This window comes from Podarcis tiliguerta (assembly GCF_965153285.1).
Source record: "Podarcis tiliguerta genome assembly, chromosome: 11".
NCBI classification, from domain to species: domain Eukaryota; kingdom Metazoa; phylum Chordata; class Lepidosauria; order Squamata; family Lacertidae; genus Podarcis; species Podarcis tiliguerta.
The window spans coordinates 63,093,772-63,110,896 of NC_139544.1; the positions used below are offsets into that span (position 1 = coordinate 63,093,772).

The following is a 17,125-nucleotide window of genomic DNA, read 5'->3' on the forward strand; positions in this document are numbered from 1 at the left end:
TTTTCCAACTGCCTTTTTCTCAGCTCAGCTTCATCCGATTCCGTTCCAATTCCGGGATGTTGTCCAAGTCTGTTATCTTTGATAGCGCAGCAACTCCTTAATTGTCCAACCTTCCTTTTGAACTTTGTTAAACCAGTACTTTCCAAATTATTAGGCAAAAGTGTTTGCAATATTAAACTGTGTTCCACAGTATCAGTCATTTGGCGATCAATCGGCCTTTGGAAACCGCACTCTCCCCACTCTGGGCCCGGGGGGGGCGCTGCTAGACATCCCTTAGCCTTTTCTTTCACTCATAATGAATATAAAAATCTTCTGCAAACAGCTGCACTGTATATTGTTCCAAGTTGTTATCTTGATTCATCACAAAGTCAGCACACAGCTCCTCTTGTCTCAAAGAAAGGAAGAGATATAAAATTTCATGCTGCGTCACTAGCAGAAACTAGTGGAAACCACCTTGTCTCTTCCTGCATCTCCGTCAGACCTCTCAAATCTGAAATGAAACCTAGCGGTTAAACGCCTAATTATAAATAAAAGTCCATCTGTACTCTTTTTTAAAAAGTTTAAATTCTTAATGAGGCTTGACATAAAAGACCAATTATAATTGTTGAGTATAGAGAGAGAAAAAACATAGCAAACGTAATCCAAACACCATGATGAGAATCTCTTTGAAGTCCGAACTTAACCCCCAGGAACTGCACACTTCTGCAGGCTTTTCCTCACGCTCCTTCAATCCAGCTGTGTCTGTTTATCGTCCAAATCTATTAATATTCCCAAACAGATGCTCCTGGCTATGAGAATGACATCGAAGGAGTGCCAGTCGTTCCGTGCTCCTTGACCCAGTGTCCTGCCAGCGGCACCTTAGTGCATGCTGGCAATCTTGGGCAATCCACAGCTTTGAGGCTGCCAGGGCTAATTACCCCTATATCAGCCCTGAATTATCGGAACGGCTGGGGTCCGATCTTGTGGGAGTCTGCCATTTCCCACCGCCGGAAACAGGAAGCCGGGAGCAACCAGCAGGATCAATGGTGAGGCATTCCCAAAGTAAAGGAAGAATTGAACTCTGATTAATAAGAATACACACAGAGGCTTGAACCAGCAAGACTCTGGGAAGGGTGCATATAATAATAATTTCCGTCAACCCTCCGGCCCAGGTCGTTTTATTCACAAAAGTACTTTTTGCACAGTGTTCGTAAGAACCAATCAGATTTCCTCTGAGCATTTCAACAAACCCCACGTGGGGACAAAGTTACACTACAAAAGCTAACTAAGCATGCACTTCTGGGGTAAATAAAACAGAACTACAAAGGAGTGCATCCAGCAACCCCGGAGGCTCATAAACAAGCAATATACTTGATAAGAAGGATGGCAAGAAGGATAGAGACCATTATCACCTTTTCTGTTTCCTGGCCCTAAGATTAACTTATCAGAAAGGCTACATCAAAGAAACTGCCCACTATCTTTTATGGCCCAGGATGCCTGCCTGGCGAAGCAACTGGCAACTGGGCTGTGTACGTGACTTGTCAAGAAAGAGAAATGGAACAAGGATGCAGAGGTGTGGATTGATCAAAAAATCATATCAAAATAGTTTAAACCCAGTCAACGCAATGCTTTCATTGCTGAGACAGATGGCTTACTCTATATTTGTTATAATTCCTCATAGCAATTTGATTCCCTCCCTCCCTCTCTTTCTTTTTTCTTTTCTTTCTCCTCCTGCGATGAGGCTACATTTTAATATTTAAAACTATTATTATTATTATTATTATTATTATTATTATTATTATTATTATTATAGCAATCCCACCTGATCACTACAAATGGCTTGTAGGATCAGTGGCTTGTGGCACCCTACAGATGAGCGCCCATAGTGTCGCTATGCATTTCTTTAAAAAGTTCACAAAGGAGTCGGAGTTTTGGGTGAGCAGGGAGGCAGCCAAGCCGGCTGACACCCCAAGCTCAGGGTTGTGGTAAAGCAATTGTAAACCACACCAAACCAAGACTCTGGGAAGACCTCTCCACATAAGGAGCAAGCATTCAATTATAGCACATTGAACTCAGCATAAGAAAACACAAAGTGATACATGGGGGTGGGGGGTGGGACAAGCAAACAAATATTAATTTCACATCTATGCTCCTGCGGTCTGGACTGGCAGTGACTGACGAGGAACGAGACCTTGGGGGTCATTCATAGTAGAGAGCTCACTGAAGATGTTGGCTCTGTGTTGGGGGGCCATGGAAAGGGCAAATGCATTAGGGGAGGAATTGAAAATAAGGCTGCCAATATCATAAAGCCGTTACAAATCTCTGGTGTGACTGCATTGGGAGCGCCGGGTACAATTCTGATCTCCCCACCTCAAAAGGGATATGGCTGAGTTGGAGAAGGTTCAGAAACGGGCAGCCAAAATGATCCCAGGGATGGAAGAACTCTAAAGAAAGGTTGAAGCATTTGGGACTTTTTAGTTTGTTTTTAAAAATGTATTTTATTAAAGATTTTCTTGATTTACAAAGGTATGTGCAATGTCTCTCGTACTCCCCCCCCCATGTAACATTTTTTTACAAATTGGTTTCATTTGTTGAGACATTAGGAAGAAAAGAGGGAAAGGGGTGGGAAGGTGAGTGGGGGTGGGGTCGGATGGTGATGTTTTTATTTTTTCCTGGTTCTTCTATCACTTCCCCTTCCTCTATCATTTTCCCTATTGTTTTGTACTTTTGCATTTTCTTTATTAACTATGCTAGCATCTTTCCTTCTTCGGAGAAAAGCAGTGACAAACCTAGACAGCATCTTAAAAAGCAGAGACATCACCTTGCCAACAAAGGTCCGTATAGTAAAAGCTCTGGTTTTCCCACTAGTGGTGTATGGAAGCGAGAGCTGGACCATAAAGAAGGCTGATCGCCAAAGACTTGATGCTTTTGAATTCTGGTGCTGGAGGAGACTCTTGAGAGTCCCATGGACTGCAAGAAGATCAAATGCATCCATTCTGAAGGAAATCAGCCCTGAGTGCTCACTGGAAGGACAGATCCTGAAGCTGAGGCTCCAAGACTTTGGCCACCTCATGAGAAGAGAAGACTCCCTGGAGAAGACCCTGATGTTGGGAAAGATGGAGGGCAGAAGGAGAAGGGGACGACGGAGGACGAGATGGTTGGACAGTGTTCTCGAAGCTACCATCATGAGTTTGACCAAACTGCGGGAGGCAGTGGAAGACAGGAGGGCCTGGCGTGCCCTGGTCCAGGGGAACACGAAGAGGCGAACACAACTAAACGACTCAACAACAAGGAGGAGGAATGGAGATCAGGCACTACGACTCCCAGAAGGCAACGGGAGTGCCGGCTCCTCCTTCTCCCTTTCTCCCCGCCCCGCCCGTTCCGAGCCCTCCCCATTGGCCGGCTCCTCCGACTCCGTATCTGGGCCAAGCCCGGTTCCCGTCAGCCAATGGGAGCCGAGAGTCGGGGGCGGGGGCGGGGCTGGGCGGAGAGCCGTTGGGCTTGGCGGTTGCTTCAAGATGGCGGCCGGCGGGAGGAGGGGCGTCTCTTTCCCTCAGGCGGGGCGGGCGGGGCCGAGGCCGACGGGGCTCCTGAGCACGGGCAGAGAGCCGCCTCAGGAGCCGGGCCCTTTCAGCCCCCCCTGCCTCCAGGCCGCCTCTCTCTCTCTCGCCCTCCTCGGCAGGCTCGACATGGCGGCTTCCCTTCCCCTCCTGGCGCTCCTTCCAAGGCTCCATTCCGGGCCCAGCGGAGCCAACTCGGGGCTGCCCGCTTCCCCCGCTGATTTCAGGTGGTGGTTGTGGTTCCCTTTGCTGGAAGTCTGGGAAACTTTCGGGTCTGCCGTCCGGGGAAGAAGGGGCGGGGGGGGGGGGAAGACGTATCTTGCCCGGCCCTGGAGGGACCCTGTACCCGATCTCTCGCCTGCCTCCAGAGCCTCCCCTTCCCCAAGTGACCCCAGAGCTGGGGACCCTGCAAAAGTCCCGTGTGAGTGTCTGGAGGCGGTTGGAGGATGGATGGTGGCCAACAGATGGAGGTTCAATCCTGACAAGACAGAAGGACTGTTCTTGGGGGGTGGGCGGTTGTGGAGGACTCCCTGGTCCTGAATGGGGTAACTGTGCCCCTGAAGGACCAGGTGCACAGCCTGGGAGTCATTTTGGACTCACACCTGTCCATGGAGGCGCAGGTCAGTTCTATGTCCAGGGCATCTGTCTCCCAGCTCCACCTGGTGCGCAGGATGAGACCCTCCCTGCCCACAGACTGTCTCGCCAGAGTGGTGCATGCTCTGGTTATCTCCTGCTTGGACTACTGCCATGAGTTCTACGTGGGGCTACAACTAATCCAGAACGCGGCAGCCAGACTGGGGACTGGGAGCGGCTGCTGAGACTGGTCTTGAAAGACCTACATTGGCTCCCAGTATGTTTCCAGGCATAATTCAAAGTGTTGGTGCTGACCTCTCAAGCCCTAAACGGCTTTGGTCCAGTATCCCTGAAGGAGCATCTCCACCTCCATCATTCTACCCGGACACAGAGGTCCAGCTCTGAGGGCTGCACGTAACTCTTCCTGCACCAGCTTCCCAAAGGTCGTGGCATCATGTTCCTTCTGGCCCTACCTTGGGAGTAAATCAAACAGTGAATAATTTTATTATACACACCGACTTCCTGACAAATTATATCCAAGCTTTTGAGTTTCATTTGCCTGCCTAGCCAACTCCCTATTGATCCTTCCTTACTCAGAGGTATCAGAGAAGGTGAGACAGAGTTTTGTTGGCCTGCTTTTATATTCTGACGGTTTTTACTGAAAAAAGAAAGAAATACTTTCATGGATAATTTTAACAGCTTAACCCAACTGACAGTGAGTCCAACCTGTGCTCTCTGCTCTCATGAATTATTACCTTTTTGTCAGACCTAGGAAGGATTCCTGTTTGTGTGAAAACATGTTCTCTGTATTGGCCTTTAGAAGTAGAAGTTAGTGCCATGTCAAGAAACATACGTCTCTTGAAGGTAGATGAATTTTCTATGACTAATTTCCTTCATGTTTCATCTACAAGCAGTTCTTTTTTTCAGGCAGATGATTCCATAGAATTGTTGCCACTCACTCCTTGGGTGCTGGCTGGGTCCTTCAAATCCAGAGAGAAGCTGGGGCTATGCCAAAGCAGCCACCCCACATTGATATGTAGTCAATTACATACTATAGGATGTTCCAGCCCCAAATGACAGAAGGGAACTTGCTCTAATTGCCTTGTGCAGAGTCTAGGAACAAGGCAGCAAAAATTATGCTTGGCCTCCTCTCTGGTCCTCTCCCTGGTCTTTGGTTCTGTGTTATGACTGTTCCCTGTTCTAGCCACTGAAACATAGTTTGGAATAAGGCTTGTGAACTTCACGATTGGCAAAGAAATGATAGGGAGGAACATAAGCTAATTGCACATGGAATTATAAAACTTTATTAAGTGGCTGCTGCTTGATTCTCTTTTTCTCCTGCCCTCGCCTCTCCTTGCAGAAGAATGCCTGCGTCTTGCCCGAGGATTTAAAGCATTTCTACCTGATGGCGGATGGCTTCCACATGACTTGGAGTGTGAAGTTTGACGGTAAGAATAAGCCTTCCACACTTGGGACCAGTTTAGTCTCAAGGTTGCCTTCCCCACTCAGCCACTTTGATCTGCGGAACCGACACCGTTACAAACACCCCATAATACTCATTCTGTGTATGTAATAAATCACTATTTTAGTGCAGCAGTGCCCATACTTTAGAACTCCCTGCTTGTTGACAAAGGCAGGTGCCTTCACTGTACACTTTTCAGAGCCTGCTAAAAACATTATTGTTCAGGCAAGCCTATCCAGTAACAAAAAAGTATGCCATGTATTTTAATCCGGTTTTTAGCTTACCGGTTTTAGCTTACCGGAATGGAGAGGATGTCATTGGTTTGTTGTGTTTTTGTTCCTGTTTCTACTGGGAATTTTGTGTTTGTACCTTGTGTTTTTGTGCTGTGAACCATGCTATGACCTTGAGATGATGGGCAGTATACAAATAAATAAAAAACTTTTGAATGTTTTTAAATAGCTGTTTTTAACTTTTTAAAAATAATTTTATCAATATCCGCTCTGAGAGTTTTTCTCACAGTCAAACAGTATATAAATGCTTTGAAACACACACAAAATAAATACATTATTCTCTGATCAACAATTGCATCCACACAGCCATTTCCTTTGCTTAAGTTCTGTTCTGTCTTTAATTTGGGAAGTGGGGCAATGAAACGGGAGCTGTTCAGCAGCAGAAAGATTCCTATTTCAGCAGCAGTACTCCTTGTGCTGCCAATCTCATCTTTGCTGCTGTGACAGATAGGCGCTTGCTTTTTGCAAAAAGCAAGCAAGCTGAGATTCTTCCCCAGAGGGCACCGTGTTCTGTGAGCCTTCTGTGCTCCTACAGAATTGTGGCATCCATGCCAGCAACCTAGTAATGGCTGCCTTTCTTCCAGACAATCCAATGCTCCTTGGCTCCATGACCATCAACAGCATCTCCTAGCTAAACCGAGTCAGAGCGTTTCCCGTCTACGCCCGCACACTGGCTGACTTGGAGGACACCAACAATGAAGGAGGTACTGCCCCACCTCACGCCTTTGTCCATGGGTGACCTTGGTCCTCCTCTCTGCCCCACCTGCTCCCCCACCTAGTTTCTGTTACCTTATACACAAGCCCCACTGATGCCTAGCTTCTCAAGCACTACCTGGTTTGAGTTTTCCTTGCCCTGCACCCGACGAGAATGCCTGCCTGCCTCGCTCAGCCTTTTCTTTCTCCCCAAAGGTAACGGGGGTCAGCCGGAGAAACCTCACTTGGACTCACGGAGTTGGTGTTTGACTGGACCCGTGCGGAGGGAATGGGAAGGTCTGCCTTGTGTACAAGAACACAGCCAGGTATGTTGTGTGATACCAACAGCCCAAGAGCTGTCTTCACTCATCGACCCCATCTACAAACCCCAGTTAGCTTTTGTCTTTGTGGGAGATGTTTTGGACTACTGTTCCTAGCACCATACAGTTGTGCTGGCTGAGAGTGATGGGCTTTGTAGTCCAGAACATCTGGAGGGAACCAGGTTGACAAAGGCTGTCATCTATGATGGCCTGTGATGAAGTTTTCCTGAAGCAAGCTATGCTTTGTTGTTGTTGTTGTTTGTTATTGTTGTTGTTGTTGTTGTTAATATTATTATTAAAATTTGTATACCGCCCTTCATCCACAGATCTCAGGGCGGTTCACCACATAAAATTACTATACAGTGGTACCTCGGGTTACATACGCTTCAGGTTACATACGCTTCAGGTTACAGACGCCGCTAATCCAGAAATAATGCTTCAGGTTAAGAACTTTGCTTCAGGATGAGAACAGAAATTGTGCTCCGGCGGCACGGTGGCAGCAGGAGGCCCCATTAGCTAAAGTGGTGCTTCAGGTTAAGAACAGTTTCAGGTTAAGAATGGACCTCCGGAAAGAATAAAGTTCTTAACCCGAGGTACCACTGTATCTATATATATGCATAATAAAAACGAGGAGAAAAGCAAACATCCCCCTCACCCAGCACATTTAGAAAGATATCAGAGTGAGTGATTGGCCCAAGGTCACCCAGTGAGCTTCATGGCCAAATGGGAATTTGAACCCAGGTGTCCCAGGCCCTAGACCGACATTCTAATCAAGTGTGTCTCAAACTTGGGTCCCCAGCTGTTGTCTGGACCCAATTTTGAGAAACACTGTAGGTGTGGAGGACTCCCTGGTCCTGAATGGGGTAACTGTGCCCCTGAAGGACCAGGTACGCAGCCTGGGAGCCATTTTGGACTCACAGCTGTCCATGCAGGTGCATGTCAATTCTGTGTCCAGGGCGGCTGTCTACCAGCTCCTTCTGGTACGCAGGATGAGACCCTCCCTTCCCGCAGACTGCCTCACCAGAGTGGTGCATGCTCTGGTTATCTCCCGCTTGGACTACTGCCATGCGCTCTACGTGGGGCTACCTTTGAAGGTGACCTGGAAACTACAACTAATCCAGAACGCAGCAGCTAAACTGGGGACTGGGAGCGGCCGCCAAGACCATATAACACCGGTCTTAAAAGATCTACATTGGCTCCCAGTACGTTTCCGAGCACAATTCAAAGTGTTGGTGCTGACCTTGAAAGCCCTAAACGGCCTGGGTCCTGTATACATGAAGGAGCGTTTCCACCCCCATTGTTCTGCCCGGACGCTGAGGTCCAGCTCTGAGGGCCTTCTGGCGGTTCCCTTGCTCTGAGAAGCCAAGTTACAGGGAACCAGGCGGAGGATCTTCTTGGTGGTGGTGCCCGCCCTGTGGAATGCCCTCCCATCAGATGTCAAAGAGAAAAGCAACTACCACACTTTTAGAAGACATCGGAAGGCAGCCCTGTTTAGGGAACCTTTTAACGTTTTAATAGGTTATTGTATTTTAATATTCCGTTGGAAGCCGCCCAGAGTGGCTGAGAATACCCAGCCAGATGGACGGGGTATAAATAATACAGTGTGGTGTAGTGGTTAAGAGCGGTAGTCTCATAATCTGGTGAACCGGGTTCGCTTCCCTGCTCCTTCACATGCAGCTGCTGGGTGACCTTGGGCCAGTCACACTTCTTTGAAGTCTCTCAGCCCCACTCACCTCACAGAGTGTTTGTTGTGAGGGAGGAAGGAAAAAGGAGATTGTTAGCTGCTTTGAGACTCCTGAAGGGGAGTGAAAGCCGGGATATCAAATCCAAACTCCTCCTCCTCCTCCTCTTCTTCTTCTTCTTCTTCTTCTTCTTCTTCTTCTAAACTATTATACCACTATGCCACACCACCTCTACACTGACTGGCTGCTGCTCTCCAGGGCTTCAGGTGGCATGGTGGGGGTCTCTCCCAGCTCTCCTTGGAGATGCCTGTGGGGATTTTCATGCAACATACATACTCTTGCTTCTGAACTCATCCTTTTGACTCAGGGCTGAAGTTCTTCCATTCCCTTGCTCTGTTCTGCATCACTTCCACTTTCCCAGAGAGGCATTTGGACATTGACTCCAGGATTTGGGGGGGAAGAAGCTGTTCCCAGCCCCACTTGGAGACCCCCAGGGATTGAACTCTGCATCCAACGCACACACTCTGACACGGAAGCACGATTCTTCCCCCCCCTTCCATCGCTCACCTTCCTTCTCTGCTGTTTGCAGCATTATTTTTATCGCCAATTTTGATAGTTATCAGATGGACGATTTGACAGACAGGGCTAGGAGCCTAAAGTCCTCTGCGTCAGGGCGACCTTTGTGTTCCAGAGCCATGCCTGTTTGGGATCCTCTGAGTTCCCTGGTTTACCTTTCTTTTACCTGTCCTGCATCTCCCAACCAGAGACTCCCTCCACTTCCTCTGTGCCATGCCCAACTTCGTGAACTTCTGTCGTGCTGCCTCTTTCTTACCTTTTCTCCTGACCAAAAAGTCCTAACCTCAGCCACCTTCCTTCATAGGGGATTCGCTCCACCCCCTTGATAATTTTGGTTGCCCTTTTCTGAACTTTTTCCAACACGCCTGCCCTGCAGGGAGTGCCCTTTGCTGCTCCTCACTTTCCCTTTTCCTTTTCCAGCAAAGGTTCGACATGTACAAGCCCATCCACTGTCAACACCAAGCAGCTCTCTGAGGAGGCCGATTCCTTCGTGGACAAGCTGGACCCAAACAAGGTCTTCCTGACATTGCACAGAAACCAGAAACCTTAAAGTCATGTGGGTCTCCCTTGCTGATTCCAGCATCCTTCTGCTCAAGACCAGACCTGGAGGCAGGGATAGTCTTCAAACAACGACTAAATCTGCCTCCTCAGTAATGACATGGTCTGGACTTAGCATAACTCCTGCTGCCTGTGATCACTGAGATTGGATGTCCCAGGACACACACACACCGTGGAACATGCCCCAGCCATTCTCTTGGCTGGGGCCCACACTCAGGCAGCCCTGACCCTCTCCCCTTAAGAACAGAACTATACAAAACTATCCCTATCCACAACCCAACACCCGCCCACCTCCAACAGAGAAAGAAACACACAAACAAAAGAACATACCAAAAAAGCACAGTTTAAAACATCACAGATAAAATATAATTTAAAAACTATTAAAAAGAAGAGCCCTCTCTGCCAAGTAGCAGCCGCAGTCCTTGTGAAGCCTGTCAGGCCCTGCCCCCCCCCCCAGCCAGGTGGAGAGAGGCAGGGCAGGGCCCTCAGGCTCCGGGCAGGCAGTCCTGGGTGGCAGCAGCAGCAGCAGTCCTTTTAGGGCCTGTCAGCCCCCCCCCCCAAGCCAGGTAGAAGGGTGGACAAGATTCCATAGGCTTTCATTGTCAACAATTCTATTGTTCGTCTCTGAAGGCACTTTGGAATTCTACCACACAAACCTAAAAAGAGGGTTGGGGGAGAAAAACAGTTCTTTTAAATAACTATATTTTGAATGTTGTAGATAAAAAGTGGTATATAAGCACTTGTAATTAATTCATAAATTGAGGGTGAAAGAAATTCATTTCACAAAGTCATAGCAGGGACCAAGGCTGATCTGCAACCTAAAGGTATTAGCATTTGATGCAACTCACAGCACAGAAATGTCAGATATCCAAGGGTTAGACTCTTAACCTGAGCAATTGTATTTAACATTTCTGGGGGGGGCGTTGTTTTGTTAAATATCAGCCAAAAAATCTCACACAGCTTTTGGATTCAGCAAAACCCAGTGGAGGCTGCAGGGAAACAGGGAGGCACACCTGCACACACCTGGCCCGTTGTCCCAGGCCAGGTGAGAAAGAAGTCTCCTTTCTACTGACATCATTTCACCCCTGATGTTGCCATAAATAATGTGACCTCATTTCTCAAGGGGCTTGGGGGCCACTAGCGACGCTAGTGTATTTTAATTAATTGGTGTCTGTTTTTATGCATATTGTGTTGTTTTTATGATGTTAACCGCTCTGAGCCCGGCCTCAGCTGGGGAGGGTGGGATAAAAATAAAAATTTATTATTATTATTAAAAGGGAACACAAATGCCAAATTAAAACTAAATATATCACACTGACTTCGGGGGGGAAGAGAAAACACACTCTCTATGGAGGTCGCTGTGTACCAGCGTTTCTAAGGGCCCCCGAGCCCCTGGAGACATGAGGTCACAGCACTATAACAACATGATGAAATGATGTCAGTGGAAAGGATTTAACTGAGTCTCAATGTAACTGTTTGAATGACTTGTCCAAAGATACTAATATTATAAAACCAGCTGACAAGGGTGGGGCCATTGTAATTATGAATAGACAAGATTATCTAGATGAGGCCAAGGCCAAGGCCAACTTTCAGACTCTCTGTTTTCCCTGAAAACTGCGAAAGACCCTACAGGATCAAGAACCACACTTCTCCAAACAGCACTCCAACATGCAGACACAATGGACTTCCTAAACAAACACATTTCCATTCCTCATTCCACCTTATCCCCACATCCCGGTTTTCTATTGTCTGTTTAAAATACATAAGATTATTGGTGCTCCCCCCCCCCCCCCCGGCAGACCCAGAATTTTGGGCTCAGGGTCTATCTTGGAGCCCGTTGCTAAATACTTAGACTCGTTCTTACCAAAATATGCTAAAAACACCCTGGCAGCTATTCAAGATACAGCACATTTCATCCAACAGGTTGAACAGCTGCAAATACCTGAAGCCACTATTTTTGCTTCTTTGGGGGTGGCTTCACTGTATACTAATATTCCTCTGGAAGAAAGACGCCATCTTATTCAACAATTGTGGGAATCCAGGCAGGATCCGCATCCGCCCTCTAGAATTTTTTCTAGATTCATTAAATACAGGTTTTTTGGGGAAATACTTTTTTTTATCACTTTTATTTTCAATCTCAAGGTGTAGTCATCGGCTCTCCTATAGCCCCTTTTGTGGCGAACATCTTTATGATTTCATTTGGAAAAACGCACATATTGAATAACAATCCATATTCTGAGTCTCTGCTGCATTATTGCAGGTATATAAGATGATCTGTTGGTTTTTTTGTTCAGCAATGAACATGACTTTTTACAGTTTGTCCCCTGAATTAACTCCATAAAACCCTCCCTCTCCTTTTCAGGACAACATGGCACCAACCTTTGTACATTTTTTAGATGTGGAAGTGGTGAAACATGACGGATACTTAGGTGTTAAACCCTTTCATAAACCCACTGACTGTAACTCCTTACTTCACTACTCTTCTTTTCATCCTAAGCATCTTAAGGACAATTTACCATATGGGCAATTGTTGAGGATCAAGAGGAATTCCTCACTGAATAGTGATTTTTGCACTGTGGCTGAAACACTTTCTAATTCCCTGTCAGCTAGGGGGTACCCGGAGCGTGCCATTTCTCAGGCAAGAAGCAGGTCTCTGGCTGACAAACACCCTTCACTATTTCTCCCCATTCATCGTACTCAGTCCAGGGAACGCATTACAGGCTCCTGAGAATTTTCTACTCATTCCGATAGGATTATCAGGATCCTCAGGAAACACTCGCATTCACTGTGGAACATTCAAGGCTGTGCTGATTTTCCTCTCATTGGCCTTAAATAAAAACTTTCTCTGTCAAAGATTTTTTAGTTCATACTGATCTGATATCGGTTCCCACACCCACCAGTCCCTTGGTGGTGGGTCATAATAGATGCGGCAGATATTTGTCTTGCATTCTCACATTACAGGCAAAAGAAATTTATGGTGCCAACTTGGGCTTTAGATTCACCCTTCGCAATTTGAGCACTTGCCAAACCAGAGATGGAGTGTATCTACGATGTCCCTGTAACTTGATTCATATTGGTTCCACTGTACGCTCTGTCAGCACCCGTGTTGGGGAGCACCACTCCCTTATTAGAAACAAAGTGAAGAAGGCTCCCATGGTGGATCACTTTGTGAGGCACAATCCTGCTGACACAGACTTGCTTTATTCAGTTTTATGGGTCAGCCAGAAGAACCCTGGGATGAGGAGGGACTTTGTCAAACTGTTACATCAGCAAGAAGCCAGGTTGATTTTCCTTTTTTAAATCCTAACACCCCAAAGGTTTAAACACTGAACTGGACCTAAATTGTTTTGTATAATTCCAGGTTTGGGTTTGCAGTTGTAAGTGTTGCTGTTATCTGTATTGCTGGTGTTGTGTATATTAGGTGCTGTATTTTTAAATCTGGGAGAACAATTGGCTGGACCTTGTTCCTCCGGGCCTCTGCATGCATCTGTGGCCTCACCAGCACCAGCAGGAGTTGGGAAATTATTTGGCCAGCAGGGGCCGGGGCAACACTGGGTTGGTAACTAGACTGCTGGGCCTCTTGCTCATCCCACTGCTGCCCCCCCCCTCCATTGGATCAGTTTTGTTCTTTTTTCTTTTGTTCAAACTCTGGGAAGACTACCGGCTCTGCCTTATTATTTCAGGCCACTGTTCGCATCTCTGGCCTCACCAGCACTGGCAAGATATTGCCAGCAGGGGCCCCCTCTTCATCCCACTCCACTGGATAAATTTTGTTCTTTTTTCAAACTCTGGGAAGACTACCGGCTCTGCCTTATTATTTCCGGCCACTGTTCGCATCTCTGGCCTCACCAATGCTGGCAGCATACTGCCTGCAGGGGCATCATCCTCATATGATGGGTATATTTTGTTGTTTTTTTCTTCAGAAAAAAAGCCATCCTGCAAGAAAGGACATCAGAAGAGCAACTCAGCAAAAAGAACTCACCAAATAAGCTACATTTTAATATGTTATGTCCCTAGTGTTGGTTTTGACCTTATCGGAAGTAGTTTCTAGTAAACGACTCTGCAGTTGTTATTATACAGCCTTGAGTCTTGCCTGCTGCTGCACCAACCCTGGCAGGACTACGGGATCTACTTTGTTATTTCGGGCCACTGTTCACATCTCTGGCCTCAAAAATACTGGTAGGATATTCCCAACAGGGGCCTCTTCATCCCACTTCACTGGATAAATTTTGTTCTTTTTTTCAAACTCTGGGAAGACTCCCGGCTCTGCCTTATTATTTCGGGCCACTGTTCGCATCTCTGGCCTCACCAGCACTGGCAGGATATTTCCAGCAGGGGCCTCCTCTTCATCCTGCTCCACTGGATAAATTTTGTTCTTTTTTCCAAACTCTGGGAAGACTACTGGCTCTACCTTATTATTTTGGGCCACTGTTTGCATCTCTGGCCTCACCAATGCCAGCAGCATACTGCCTGCAGGGGCATCATCCTCATATGATGGGTATATTTTGTTTGGTTTTTTTCTTCAGAAAAAAAGCCATCCTGCAAGAAAGGACATCAGAAGAGCAACTCAGCAAAAAGAACTCTGCAAATAAGCCACATTTTAATATGTTATGTCCCTAGTGTTGGTTTTGATCTTATCAAAAGTAGTTTATAGTAAATGACTCTGTCTTGAGTCTTGCCTGCTGCTGCACCAACCCTGGCAGGACTATGGGATCTACTTTGTTATTTTGGGCCACTGTTTGCATCTGTGGCCTCATCAGCCCTGGCAGGATTTGGCCAGCAGGGGGCTGGGCAACACTAGGCTGCTGGTCATCCCGCTGCCTCTTCTCCTCCTCTGGATGAATTTTTCTTATCTTTTTAAGAAAGAAAGCCATCCTGCAGGAAAGGAAATGGCCCACATAAGCAACTCAGCAAAAAGAACTCACCCAATAAGCTTCATTTTAATACGTTACGTTCCTAGTGTTGGTTTTTACTTTATCAGAAGTAGTTTCTAGTAAACGACTCTGCAGTTGTTATTATACAGCCTATTAGGTTTGTGTGTTGTTTCAATTAGATCTAATGATCAGCCGTTACAGCAGTTTAAACCCAAATCTTCCTTCGTTCCACCTAATTCCAACCCATCTATCACGCTGTTCCACCAATCGGTGCTCCGTGATCTAGACAAACTTGAAAAGAGCCCCCCCTTTGGTCTTTATCTCCATTAGAAGTAATTTCAATTAATATTTATAAAGATAATTATGAAAAAATCTGGAATGGAATAAAAAGGAATCCAGAAATATGGAGTAGGATGAATTTATCATTATTAGGAAGAATTGTGGCAATCAAGATGAACATTATTTATGGCAGCAACAGGGGTGAAATGATGTCAGTAGAAAGGAGACCTCTTGCTCACCTGGCCTGGGGCAATGGGCCAGGTGTGTGCAAGTGTGGCTTCCCAATTTCCCTGCGGCCTCCACTGGGTTTTGCTGAATCCAAAAGCCGTGTGAGATTTTTCATCCAAGCAGGTCAAGGCAATATTATATTTATTAAAGTAAAGTAAATTTATCAAATTTCTATGACACTTTTCATCTGAGGATCATATGCTTGTTTGGGAAATCTACAATTTAAAAGCAATTAAACACTGATAGAATTAAAACTGTGTGGTGGTGGTTAGTCATTTATTTGTGTCCAACTCTTCGTGACCCCATGGACCAGAGCACGCCAGGCACTCCTGTCTTCCACTGCATACAAATTAAAATATTTTACCATACAAATAATTGCAATAAAAACAGCACAGCACAGGCCCTTTCATTAAAAGCACATTTTTATTTTATATTCATGTATACTTTGCTTGGGACGCGGGTGGCGCTGTGGGCTAAAGCCTCAGTGCCTAGGGCTTGCCGATCGAAAGGTCGGCGGTTCGAATCCCCGCGGCGGGGTGCGCTCCCGTTGTTCGGTCCCAGCGCCTGCCAACCTAGCAGTTCGAAAGCACCCCTGGGGTGCAAGTAGATAAATAGGGACCGCTTCTAGCGGGAAGGTAAACGGCGTTTCCGTGTGCGGCTCTGGCTCGCCAGAGCAGCGATGTCACGCTGGCCACGTGACCCGGAAGTGTCTTCGGACAGCGCTGGCCCTTGGCCTCTTTGAGTGAGATGGGCGCACAACCCTAGAGTCTGTCAAGACTGGCCCGTACGGGCAGGGGTACCTTTACCTTTACCATACTTTGCTTACCATTGAATTGTCAAGTCAGAAGGGACCCTGAGGGTCATCCAGTCCAACCCCCTGCAATACAAACCCACGACCCTGAGATTACAAGTCATGTGTTCTATAAACTGAGCTAGAGTCTTGTTCAAAATTTTAGGCCTTTATAGTGCAATCCTATACACATTGACTCAGAAGTTCTTTTAAGTTCAATGAGTTTATTCCCAGATAAATGGGAAGAGATCCCTGCAGCCTTACAGCGAAGGCTCCTCAGATTATTGGAATTCCTTTTTCTTTTTTTAAGTTGCAAAATATTTTGTACTTCTTTGTTTTTACCACCTGAGGGATTGATTGATTTAGGCAAAAAAGGCTTTGTGATCTTTGGATGGGCAACAGTTCTGTTGGCCCTGTGTGAGTGGTGGAATCTAGACACATATTAAAAATGCTGTGAAAATGCTTTTTAAAAGAAGCTTTTTAAAGAACATACTGAATTTGCCATAAGCTCACCATTGCCATCTAGTATCACATTTGCATAACGCACTTAAAACATATTTGCGACTTCCGGCACGGACTGCCATGGCGTGCAGCGGACCCATGATAGCGGACTCTGACTGTGCAGTTAATTAAGGATAATATGAGAGTAATTATCCTTGTGCTGCCCCCCCCCGGGTGAGGGAGGGCAAGCTTTGACTGGCAGGTTGTCCGTTAACTGTCTCTCTGACTGAATGCAGAGACCCTGAGTGCTTGGCACTGCATGAATCGGAAACTCCAATGTGGCCACTGTGAGCGGGAGTACTTAGGTTTTTTAAGATAAAAAATTTGGACTGGAATCCTCCGGGCCGATCTTTTTAGCCACGGAGAACTGCTGCTTTGTGTCTAGCCGGCTGGTGGTTGGCTGCTGGTGCTGGACCAGGGAAGGCAACCAGCTGCCCCTGAGTCTCTGGGCTGCTGCAGGCGATGGTGACGGCTTCACCATTATTGGGAAGACCTTCGACCTTATTCTCCCTAGCCTTCACAGTTGCTAGAAATAAGAAAGCCATCCTGCAAGAGAGGAAATGGCCCGCTGGTTGGTTAGCTCATTTGGAGCCCCTTTGTGTTTTTTAAAAATATTTTATTAGGAATTTCAACATAACAATTTATTAAAAATACATCATCCTCCCCCCCCCATTTTTCCCTCCCCCCCCAAGAACCCTCCTCTCCCCCCAGACTCCCCTCAGCTCCTCTCTGGTTTTTCAGTACATGTTATTCTCTGCAT

General features: G+C 46.7%; 2 long non-coding RNA genes across 2 annotated transcripts in view; one reads left to right on the forward strand and one right to left on the reverse strand.

Annotated features, from left to right (window-relative positions):
- Positions 1–7,237, reverse strand: part of LOC310659616 — a 169,785-nt gene extending 162,548 nt beyond the window's left edge. The window contains exons 1-2 of the long non-coding RNA XR_014502867.1: positions 6,534–7,237; positions 3,886–6,423 (exon numbers count right to left, since the gene is read on the reverse strand). This is a non-coding gene — a long non-coding RNA (uncharacterized lncRNA). The remainder of the gene's footprint in view (positions 1–3,885; positions 6,424–6,533) is intronic.
- On the forward strand, positions 5,438–13,610 carry LOC310659583. The gene is made up of 4 exons (XR_014502826.1): positions 5,438–5,560; positions 6,449–6,568; positions 6,774–6,883; positions 9,440–13,610. It is a non-coding gene; the product is annotated as an uncharacterized lncRNA (long non-coding RNA).
- The last annotated feature ends 3,515 nt before the right edge of the window (positions 13,611–17,125 follow it).